A 13031-nucleotide genomic window follows, 5' to 3' on the forward strand; every position below is an offset into this window, starting at 1 on the left:
TATCCTATGAAAAGCTGTTTATTAGGCTTTCAGTCTTGAGGGCTTCCAAAAAGAAAAAAAAAAAAGGTGTAATTCATCTTCAAAGAGATGAGTTTATTATATTTGTTTACCTCCAGGTAAAGCTCCTTTGCTTTTTACAGGATGACAACTGGCTGAGAAGGAAGTACTGGGGAAGCTAGGGAAGGATAGGGTGTTCTTCTGTTTCCATATACCAAACAAGCTGAGTGCTCCTTCAAGGTCAAGTTCAGCAGAAGGTAGACGAGTGTGACACCTGCAATAGATTTGTATTAATAAAAGGGGCATACTTGGCAAAGCAGTGTTGCTGGAAGAGAAAAATATAGACTCTCGAGCCTATGAAAGTGCTTAAGAATGGAGCTTTATTGTCCAGGGAAAAACCTCTTTGCCAATCACAAATAGATTTCTTTCCTCCTCTGCTGTTAAAAGGGACCATGTGTATGCCAGAAGCAAAGGAAGCATCAATAAACTTAGAGGCATACTACAGTGAAGACTGAGTTCATTCAAACAGATAGGTATTCAAGGTACTGCCATCTAGACGGCATCAAAAGCTGAATTGAAATAACCTACATTGAATGTGCACGTAGTTATTAACATTAGCCCTGCCCTACTATTGCTAGAAATCTGGGGTAAAATCCAAATGAGGTGATGTCAGTTCCCAGTAGATGTTTTCAAGGTTTCCCTGAACATGCCATTTCTGCTCTTGGAGCTTTTGCTGCAATGCCCATAAAGCCAGAGTAAGTCTCTGATGCTTTTTGGGGCTGTGTATCACTCCTTCCAGAGCTAGATCCACTATTGATAGTCAACCTTCATCAGCAAGTCTGAGCTGCCTCCTCACTGGGGTGTGGGGGGACATCAAGGCACAACAGCAGGTTTAGCAATGGCAGCTGGCCGCTAACTTTAATATAGGGTGGCATGGAGCAGCTTTTGCAGCAGCAGCTGTGTGAGCGCTCTTCCTCCATCCCAGGGCAAAGTCACTGCAATTACCGTGTCCAGTTACTAAGTCTGCCAGATGTTCCAGAGGAGACTTGGTTTGCAGTATATAAATAGAGAACATAAATAATAAATAAATAAATAGATAATATAAACCAGGATAATCTGTTTTAAGCATGGATCTTGATTAAGAGTTGAAACAAAGTACAGAGGGAAGGGGTGGATTCCCCATTCCTTGATATCTTTAGTTCAAACCTGAGTGCCTTTAAGGAAAATAATTTAGTTTTACCTAGTCCTGTGAGGAGCAGGGAGTTGGACTTGATGATCCTTACAGGTCCCTTCCAACTTGAGATATTCTATTATTCTATGAAAATACAGTTCAGCCATATATGTAAATTGCGGGCTGTTATATAGGAGTAACTGGGTGATGCACAATGGTGGTGATATGGAAGAGGCCAGAGGCAGATGGCCTGACTGTGCTCCTCACCTTAACCTAGTGAGCTTCTGCAAACGTGATGTTGAAGGACAGATGGAGAGAGCTGACGCCTCTTGGAGGACAACTGACTGCAGTTTACACAAAGGGAGATGAATTTGGCACTTGAGTTTTATCAAAAAACTGTTTTTCATTTTAAGCTTGGTCATTCTAAGCCACTCGGTCTTTTTCATTTTATTTTGATGAATTAGTGGTGTCAGAACAACAGAAGGACAAATCAAACAGTCCATTTGGTTCATTGAGTCTTTTCTTTGCACAGCACTTGGGCAAGACAAACCCTGTGGTTTTTCTGCAAGGAGTATGAGCGAGTGAGACTGTGGCTCCGTTGTGTAGTGGCTGACGTGATCTGAGAAGGTGACAGGTACTGCCTGGGTACAGACATACCGCTCCTCTCCGAAAGCATGTCGACATGGTATTGCAGCTGGGGGAACAAGATTCCTCATGGCATCAAGTCCTCTGTGCTTTATATTCAGCATAAAATGCTTTAAAATTCCAAGGGTAACCTGCAAATGCCCTCTGTGTAGGAATTTTTATATGTGGAAAACCACGTTTTGCTACGGGACGTCAAGAAGGGAAATATGGCTTTTAAATGCTTTTTGCTAGGTGTAGTAATGAGAAAGGCTAAATGTTTCGGAAACTGGGGATTATGATTAGAAACACAAGAGGTTTGCTACCTTCTCCTGTAACTCAGTATTTCAGGAAAATAAAAAAAAATCTGGAAATTAGTTAGGCAGGAAAAGCCTCTTAAAAACAGCAACAATAAAACTAATGATACAAACAGAGCAAAGTAATTAGCTGGAAATTCCAAATGCATACAGATCAGTCCCACTGAGTGGAATATAACCTAGCATGCAACTGGAATTAGATAAAGACATTCCTGAAGCCATGCACATTGTTTTACAGAGATGGGGAAGCAGAGAATTTACCACAAAACTTGAGAGAAGACATGGGAGTAGCATTTTTTCAAAGAGTGGGCGTAATGATTTCCATAGGGTAACTTTCCTTCTGCCTGTAGCAAATGTAACAAACTAAAAAGAAAATAACCAAGAGCAAGCACTTGGATCCCATTTTTCATGATGCATAATACCTGGTTCCTCAAAGAGAAGTGTTGATGGATGGAGACTGTTCAAAATGTTTTTTTTTCCAATTGTTTTCTGCCACTGAGTTTAATAAATCATCATTGTTCATCAACATTTCTTTTGTGCAAATGTCAAGTTCTTGAAATTAACTTCTTGGTGTGACTATCCAACAACTAGCGTGTTCATATAGCCTTCAGCTCCAGTTTTAATTGCAATTGCAAATGTGCAGTTTTTCTAGAATGCCAGATAATAAGTGAGAAAATCCTACCAGTATAACTATGAGATGTTGTAGCTGACACAGTTGTTTGACTGCCTTGCATGATAGGATAGACAGGCAATTTGGGGGAAAGAGGTTTGTCAGGTCTGAGATAAAAGTAGATAACATCCGGAATATGGCAATACTGGCTCAGATGGAATGATAATATAGGATTGAATAAAAAACCCTTTGGTTTTGGTGAGGTTTGCATAGGCAATTTGAAAAACCATCTGAAATCAGCCCAATTTCTAATGCCAGACACTGATTACATTATCACAGGAGGGTGAATGGTTTTCATCTGTAACCCTGCATTCCAGACAATATGTATTTTTCAACCTACATATTTGGCATTAAAAAAGAAGGCAGCCTCTGACTAAATTATGCTTTTAGTAACAACCTAGAAAGGCCAACTAAAAAGAAAAAGGAAAGAAAATAAAATAAAAGAACTAATTCTTTCAAGTTGCTGAACCTACTTTACTTTGTTTCCTTTTCCTTTGTGTTGGTAGTATTCCCTTTAGAAATTCCCAACGGGCATGTGATTTGAAGACACACACTCTGCTTTTTTGTTGGAAGCTAATGCATGGGATACACCCAGACTGACCCAGGGATGGGATAAAAGGAAATTTTCCATTCCATTACCCTTAATCCTGGCTCTTTAAAAGGTAGTACTGTTGACAAGGTGCCAAATGTAGCACATAATGAACCTTATGAATCACAGTCATTGTTCCTCTGGGGTAAAGGCATAGTACAAAGATTATTGTATATATTAACTACTTCAGTGATTCCAGTCTTAATTATAAAGAAAAAGACTTGAATGGTCACTTGAATGTGTGTCTTTTCTTATATATATATATATATATGAAAGAGCTTACTGATCCTTCAAGCATCGAAGACACTATACACATGGTAGATGCAGCTCTCTTCCTATCTTCCTAGGAAAGCCAATAAGAATTTAGCACCAATCTCAATAAAAGCAAAGAAGAGCATAGAAGAAGAACTTTACCATGGCCATCTCCAAAGCTGATTCAGTTGAAAATGAGGAAATAGCTGCATATAGCTTGTGCATTAACATACACTGATGCTTTATTTAGCTTTCTCTCCTCAGTTGATTGTGCCATGAAGGAGATGATTTCTCTGGTGTGTAGCTGTTTGGAGCTCTGTTTTCCTTACCACGTGGCCTATATGCCAACAGATCATCTGCAAGAGATGTCAAAACTCTCTAGTCCTGAAAAGCACTTTGTGTACAGCATCAGAAGGCAGTATTGAAAAGATTTGTTATAACTTGGAATTAAAGTCTATATTTATTATCATTTAGGTATTACTTGTTGGATATATCATAGTTTGTTGTTACAAATTATCTGACCTTGATGCAATTAAAACTGGAACCTCAGAAACGTGGTAGAATTTTCATGACTTTTTCTAGATAAAGAGTTGGTCACACACATTGAATATTCAAGAAAACTATAGTGTGGGATTCTGTTCTTTTCCTTCTTTTTTGTTTTTCCTAAAATAGAAACCAACACTTATGAATGCCTTTGGGTTGTTTTTTTTTTCTTTCCTTTTAATAGCTATTAAAATTTTTCCATGGGAAATAAAAATAGAAAAAGCCTTGCCTAATAACGTAAAAATTGCTTCCTGTTCCCCACAAAGGCTTGTTGAAGCAGATATATACTTTATATATGTATATAATGCCATATATACAGCTCTGTAAATAATCACAGAAGACAAGGAAGGAAAATGACAGACTTCTGGCACAAAATGACCAATTTTTGGAGCAGAAAAGCTCCATCTGTACTAGAATTAAATAGTGTCAGGCTCCATTCTCTGGTGCAGAAGTCAGCTGGCACAATCTGGACAGATCTATAGTATTAAAATAAGGTATTAAAATACAAAATCATAGGATTGTAGACTAATTTAGCTTGGAAGAGGAAGATGACCTCTGGAGGTCAGGTAATCCCAACCCACCCTCAGATAAGGCTATCTTCAAGGTCACTTGGGTTTCAGAGGGCAGTTCGCTGTCCAGCTGACTGGTGAGTGTCTCCAAAGAAGGCAATTCCATGAACTCTCTGAGCAACCTGTTTCAATATTTGACTACCCTTATGGTGAAACTTTTTTTCCTTGTATCTCAACAAAATTTCCCTTGTAGCATTTTGTGCCCACTGTCACTTGTCTTTTCATTTTGCACCTCTGAGAAAACTCTGGCTTTATCTTTATTCCTTAACCCCAATTAGACTGTGGAAGTCTGCTATGAGATCTGCCATGTAGCTTTCTTTTCAGTAGTCTGAAGAAACCCCACTCCCACAGCCTCTTGGTGTATGTCATATATGTTTCCAGCCCCCTGACCATCTTGGTGACCCTCAACTGGAATCTCCCCAGTTTGACTATGTCCTCATTTTACTAGAGGGGGAAGGGATATAACTGGACACTGCACTGCAAAATTTGGGCCAAAACTATGCCAAAGACTGCTTTAACAGGTTATTAGTGTAGGCAGCCAAGTTCTGGTGGCTAGGTTTGGCCCTGGCACTAGTATGACGTTATAGGGCAGATGAAACTAAACAGGCAATGGGTATAACAGGACTGTTATTGGAATAAAGACTCCCTCGATGAGAAGTGTTTTGTATTGGACGGAGTGGCCATTTATCAGAGAGCTGGTATAGCACAGCTTTTGTATGATATTATTTACAGCTTTATCCAGTTTTTCAAATTGTGTTCGCTACAGAAAGACAAGGAGCTCAGAGCCAGAACTGATCAAGCATCCGCACGTCTGCTCCATGAAAAGTACTTTGTACATAACCTTTTTAATAAAATGTCAAGGTTTGAAGCTATTTTAAGAACAGAGAGTTCAGAGAACAATAAATTTTGGAAATTTTGTCCTGAAATGGTAGTTTAGATCACATTTGTATCCTTTGTTGTGGCTAGAAGCCTGAGCCCATCTTATATATCCCACAGTGCACAGCCACGTAACTCTCACGATGCAGATGGTTCAGGCAATGGGCTCTGCTGCTACAGACAGAAAAAATGAAAATATTTTTCTGTCAGAGTTTGGATCACTGCAGAATGTCAGCAAGTTTGATCCCAGCTTATAAAAGGTATGTGCAGGTATTTCAGGTGAAGAGGAAATTTGTGAAATTTAGCTTGGGGATGATTTATATGAAAAACAATAGGTAAATAATAACCAGATTGCTCTGGTTTATCATCTGTGCAGCTCTACATATTGGACCACAAGGAAAATCTTGTGTTAGTGAATAAAAAACCCAACAATCTAGAAAGAAGGTTTGTCTTCAGAGGAAAAAAAAGATGGAATAAAAGGAAAATTTGGCACATGGATAAAAAATAGGAACAAAGAAAGGAAGATGCTAAGTTAGATTTCTTCTTCTTGATGTGGAGCAGTTTTCAAGGTGGAATCATAGGTAAGCATACTCCCAGGGGACAAGTGGTGTTTTCTGTCCCAAATTCTTCTTTTTGTAAACACTTAACATAAAATATTGTTGGCTGATTTATCAGTCACCTTCACACTTCATTACTTGAGAATGCTTTGTTTGTGCTTAACAAATGCAGAGAGCTCTCTGTTGTTTGGGTTGCCTGTTTTAAATGTAAATATAAAGACATATGTTTGCTCTTGGTTTTGACCTTTCTTGGTAGCTTCTGCAGCTGATGGATCTGAAATGACAAGAGGCTTTCTTCCCAGCTGATATTTCTGCTAAAACTTTGGCTAATTGTAAAACATGAAGGAAAACAGAGGAGCTGCCTGTAAAATTGCTGCACTCAATAACCTCAGTATTGGCCATTGATGTCAAAACAGGATGATCAATTCCTGGAACAAAGATTTAAAGACCCACTAGAGAAGAATCTGAATTTTTAGGAAGCTATTTCTTACTAACTCAGGACTATTCTACTATATATACCAGCAGGAGAGTGCATATCTTGATTAGAAATTCATATTTATACATAATGTATAGAAGGAAAATGTGGATTTTAGGATCATTTGGAGATCCCAGAGAGTTTAGTCATCACAGGAAAGCTGTGCTGAGCAATCTCATTGAAGCAGTTTTTCATTTGCAACCCTTATTACAGAAGACAGTGTGATTTGGTATACTAAAACCAGATGCTTTGTATCAATTTTTCTCTGCATTTACTAATACTGACACTAATAAATGAGGAACACAGAACAGCGTATGAGGACAGTAGCCCATTTTTGAAGAACGTGCATTGCAATAAGTGTCTCAGCTGGCAAGGGACTCTGAGCAGTGGCTGTGTTCCTCTAGTCAGCCCCTTGGCCTTATGTCCATCCCAGATAACTGAAGGTGAAGCAGAATTGTAACCACCACAAACTCCTTCCTCACTTACCGTGATGCAAAGTGACTGACTGAAAAAGCTGCAAACGATTAAAATCCGACCCTGTTTGGATACTTTGCTCCCCAGTTAAATAGACTCAAAGGGAACCAGTTCGCCTGACTTGGGGACAAATTTAGGGGATTCATCGCACCTAATTTTGCAGAGGGGACTCATCTCCATATTCAGACTCCTGCCTGGGTGTCTGTATGTATGGAGATATATCAGAGATTAACTTCACCCTGGACTAGGCACATCAGTCATGGCACAGCTGCCTAAGAAGAGAATTCATCCCACCCTTGAGAACTTCTCCTGTTCCCCGCAGACAGACGTCTTCTGGTTACAGAATCTCTATAGAGATCCCAGTAAAAATTCTCACCTCTATTCCCAATCTCCAGACAAAAAAATAATCAAAGAAAATTGATGGCCTTTTTGCAAAACACTAATCTGTTCGAGGTGAAAGCAAAGGCAAGAACATGAAACAGGCAAAACAGGAAGGACTGAAGTTTAAGTAATATAAAAATGGTTTAAATAATGCTGATTTTCTAATATTATCTCACATTTTAGGGCTGCTGTAATTGTCTTTTAGGTATCTATTTAGAGAGGATATCAGAAAACTGATTTTCAACATTGCAGCTGCTATAAACTGTGGCCCAGAAAATCTATTATGACCACTGCTCAGTTATGCTTTTACAGAGATGAGAGACAGTAGGCTTTCCAAAGTGGGGTTGATGATCTATTTGTGTCTGCAGAGAGCTACCTTTCACATGAGGGTCATCCTGCGTGTTTCAAAGATGAAGGAAACAACAGCATAGAGGAAGGGAAAATGAAACAAAAAATAGACAATGATGTGATTAACCTTTCTCTGAAAGGACAAAAATGCAAGTGTATCAAAGGCATCTAAACTATATAGGTGCTTTCTGAAAACTACATTTCTGTCTCAGGAATCACAGGAGCAGCATGAGAATTTTCTATACCTGTGAAAGGGAAGAAAGGAATAGGAATTTTTATTTTTTAATAAACATGATCCCACCAAAAGAGACTGAATTTCTGATATGGGTTGCTAATGCCAGAGCATTAGATCTGCTTATAAAAGGAGACATGATAAGAGCATGCATAGCAATGAATGATTTAGGGGTAGCAAAAGAGAAATCTACAGCACAAGGCTAATGAGATCATCAATGAAACCAAGTAGTGGCAAATTTTACACTCTGGAATAGGATTTTTTTTAGATGATTTATTGTCAGTGGAATTCGTGCTCTCAGCAGCACTGTGCGGGCCATAGTGACCTTCAAAGAGGGACTGAGTGGTTGCAAGGATAACAAGAATAGCAAGAGAAATCCTAATAAATTAGAACAAAAAAGGCCTTTGTTAGGGCTTATGAATCTTGTCTTCCAGACATTTAATTTCTCTTTAAATAACAAGAGATCAGAAGAGATTTTATCGTGGAGATAGTTTACTGCACTTCTGTCTACTCTATTTTTGGTGTTCTTTGTTTTTTTGGTGGGTGTTTTATGCCACCTGCTTCTCAGCAGGACACACTAACCCAGACCGAGCATTCTCCTGCCATGGATGGGCAGCTCTGGACCCTGCCTTAATGCATTTAGCCCTAGTCTGGTGGTAAAGTGCTCCAAAGTGTTCCTTTGCCTGTGGGTGAATTGCAGAGAGTGTTCAGACCCTCAGCGGGAATCAGATGTATTTTCTCATCCTTTTTGTCCCCTCCATACAGTTTCCAAATTTCTAAAAGACTTTCTATTTCTAAAAGAATAATTTCCCTTGAGATCCAATCTGAAGTTTTATTATATCCAGGAGTAACGGTCAGCCTGTGGCGCTTGTTATAACGTAATAGCAGATGCCGCAGTACTATGTTATAGATTATTGACATCATAAATTGCAGTGGTGAATTCAAAACTATTATCGCCCATTGTATCAAACATAGCTAGGGCACTTTATATGTTCTTACTTCGTGGGGCTTCACATTTTAGAATGGATGTAATATTGGGTAAGCATATTAGTGAACTGATGATAACGCAGAAATTGAAGACATTACTGTTAATAAAGAAATCCTGGGGAGAGACTTTGCTCAGAATGCCTGCTCAAAGTGCTTACGATCTGAACACGAGGGCAAGGGACAAGGGATGAATACAGGCAAGCTGGGAGTAGATGGATGGGGGCAAGTAGGCACTAGAAAGTGGTACATAGTTGTTCAGCATGAGAGGCCTGTGTTTCTGCCACAACAGCAGCTAATGCTAAATCTTTTTCATGGACACCATACCAGGAATGGTTTCCAAAGTAGAGACAGTGTAGTAGTTTTTTCAGATTTCAGGGGTGTTCTGCAGAGTCATTCCAAAGGATGTCAAGAGCCCAGAAGAAAAGTCCTGATGGATAACAGCTGGTAAAGACCATCTCTCAAAGCCAAAAAGGATGTTGCAACTGGGAAGAGCCTGGGTCTGGTTTTGATTGAGTGGATAAGGAAATAGTATTCCATCATGGAGAGGGATGCAAACAGGTCCAGGCAAGTTTGGAGCCTAAAGAAGTATCTATCAGATACCATGTAACACTGGCAGCTGAATCTGTGTTCTTAAGTAAGGGGATCAGGAGTGTGGAGACTATCTTCTCTGTAGAAACCTTACGCTTGTAGAAACTGTGAGGGTGTACACAGGAAAAACTTACCATATGTGGATTCACTTTCTTATATTCTCTCCATAAATACCTGTCCTGGCCACCTTTTTAGATGGGGTATGTGGTTAGATACAGCTTTGTCGTAGCCCGGTGCAGCAACCTCATATTCTTCTGGTGTTGGCAAGAACGTACACAAACATAAGGAAGTAGCTTTTGCCTTAGAAAAGATGTTTTTTGTATTGTGGGCTGAACTTTTTTGGTTTCCATGGCATTTGAGAGAAGCTAATGTGTTGATTTAGGCCTGTTTTAATACGATTCACAGTAAAGAGTTGGCTTCATTTAGTACCTGGACACACAGATATTATCTGATTCATGAGTGAAGGAGTCCCTGGAGGGGAGCCAGGAACAGAACTCCAGGGTTTCTTTGGTTGATCATTTACCTCTTAGCAAGGTACTACACAGTGAATGACCTTACTTCCATTCAGTGAAGGCAGATGATATTTTCTTATAGATTTTGATAAATGTGATGGAAAAAGTTTAACGTTTCTTACCTTATGGATACAAAGTCTTTGAGGAGGAATGGCAGGACAATTAAAAAAAAGATTTTTTTCATGTTCGAATGGCTGGAAAATCTGAGCCCAGATTTTTTGAGAATTGGGGGAAAAAGGAGAGATTGAGAGTTAAAAATATCATTATCCTTCTGTGCATGTTTCCTGTCTCAGCAAGTTCAAAATCTGCTATTTAATTCCATTTAACTTATCACATGCAGCTAATATTCCTCTCTGCAGTGGCTGAGAAGATGTGGAAAGAAAATCACCAGATGCTAATTCTGTATTTCTAACTGATTATGTCTGCTGAAATCAAGGTCCAGAGAATTTTTTACTCTGGATATTAACAGAAGAACAAAATTAGTATTCATATTTCCTTTCTTCCTTTTGTTGAGATCCACCCTTGCACTGTATCTTTTCCTTTTTCCTGTAGGTCTGACAAACTTCTGCTCATTAGGACTGACAGCCTCAAGACTCTAAAGTCCTAAGGCTACAATTTATTCAGCAAATCCCTTCACCACAACGTCTAAGAGGATCTTGGATGCTTAAATCCAAGACAATCTGATCATACCAGACACCTTATTCCCATCTAGCAACTGGTGGGCATTCACTCTATATTTCTGGCGTTGAGAAGTCCCTCCCATATGAGTTAAGCTGATGTGGCATGTATGTGTTTTGGGTAGGACTGGATAAGGGATTTCCCCTCAGTCATGAAAATCCAGAGCTTGGATTCATCTCACCTCACGTAGAGCAAAAATTCAAGCACCTAAGTTAGAAACCTCTCTGGGTAGTCAGTGGAGACAGATAAGCATACGATAATCTGTCATACATGGATGTAACAATGATATAAGCCCCTGGCACAGCTCTGCTTCTTTCAGAACCTCAGGCACATGCATCTAAAAATGAGTAGGCTAAATTTGAAATTAATGCCAGGTTAAGCATTCAGAGAGATGACCCTGTTCTGTGTTTTATACACATGCATCAACAACTGCTTTCAGTCCAGGGAAGTTTGACTGGATCTACACAGAGCAATGAAATGCATTGACACGAGACTTTGCAAATGCAGCTCAACCATTTTATTTCACATGACTGTCCCCCAAAGAGAGAAAATACATGCACACTTATTTTCTTTATTTGACAAATCTTTAATTAGAAAATCAGTCTTTTCTTTATTATAAAATTTCACAGGCTGATAAATCTTGGTAGGTTATAGAGAGAATATTTTTTCCATGAACCTAATATAAAAGTTAAAATAAACAACAGCATTCATCAGGTTATCTCTCCCCCCCTACTATGTTACCTATTACAAAAAATCCTATAGTCCTCAATTTTTATTTAAAAATCATAGATGTATATTGCAGCCTTTTATGACTTGAAGGGATTATATTAACAGTTCATGATTTATTAATCATTTTCTGTGACTCTGACTGGCAGGAGTGGAAATGCAGCAGGCTTGGATCTAAACCCATACATGGAATTTTAATGTTCTGAACTCAGCAAAACAACTATCTGCAGGGGAGCACATAGTCAAATTTAATGATTATAACACTGTCTTTTAAAAAAGAAAAATCCAAGTATTCATTAGCATTAAAACATTAAAATTAATTACACAGTAAAGCTTGCATTTTTTCCTACTGTTTTAGTACCAGAGTGCTGCTAACATGGTGCTGGTGTGTTGTGCTTTCTATGAGGTGCGGTCGTGCCTATGAAGCAGGACTCTCCAGCTGAACACCGCAGGGCTTCCCTTCACATCAGACTGGCATGAAAAGACTTTGACTAAAGGCGCAAGACTGTAACCTGGACATTTTTATAGAACTGCATTAAATGACGTGACCACTACTTAACTCAACCATGCACTGACATGAGAGGGTGCTTGAAAAAAGCCCAAAGTTTGTTTACGGTATGTTTACAAAGCAGCTGCTTCCCTGGAAAGAGGTGTCCAAGCGATGGAATGAAATCTCATGTGAAAAATGAACATACAGTATCTACATTAACTTATGCTCCTCATTAAAATTATGAACGGTTTATCATTTGTATCTAATTAATAGAATGGAGTCTAAAGTCTGGGATTTTGTATCTATTTTGCATAGTCCATTTCATACCCAGTATTTTCTTTCTTGCATGATTAGTGTCTAAGAGAAACAGTTAAATAAATACACAGTGATTTGCATAATGTCACAGTTTATTTAAAGCATTTTGAAGCTGAAATGATGAAAAGACGACTGGGTAAATTACTTGGCAAACTGCACATAATTTATTACTACACTGAGTAAGTATATTGCACTGTCTAAAATAGTCACTGTTAAATTACCAACTTTCAGAGACTGTCTAGAAAATTTCCTGTGATTTTGCACCCCCTCCCCCCGTCCCCCGTCCCCCATGCTACAAATAAACATACAGTTTTAAGTCTGGATTTTAATGGAAGCCCACTGAAAATAATTAATTGTTGTCATCCCAAGGTCAGGATCAGCAATGATTATAGCAATAATGCAGCTCTTCGTGTTAAACCCTTCATTGCTGATTCCCCTGTATGTATCCACACCTCTTCTGAGGTGGATTTGTCAACACATTCTCTGATTTCTCTCTCAGCAGGCTTGTTCCAAAGCCCACTGACGCTCATAAAAATATTCTTCTTGTTGCCAGGCTTCAGGCAGGTCTCATATATGCCTCATCCTGATCGCTGTAGTTTTCCTGCTACTCTCTGGGAATAAAGTTTGCTAGGTATTTGGCTGTACTTATTGTTCTGTCTGTTG

This window comes from Haliaeetus albicilla, chromosome 18 (genome assembly GCF_947461875.1).
Source record: "Haliaeetus albicilla chromosome 18, bHalAlb1.1, whole genome shotgun sequence".
Lineage (NCBI taxonomy): Eukaryota > Metazoa > Chordata > Aves > Accipitriformes > Accipitridae > Haliaeetus > Haliaeetus albicilla.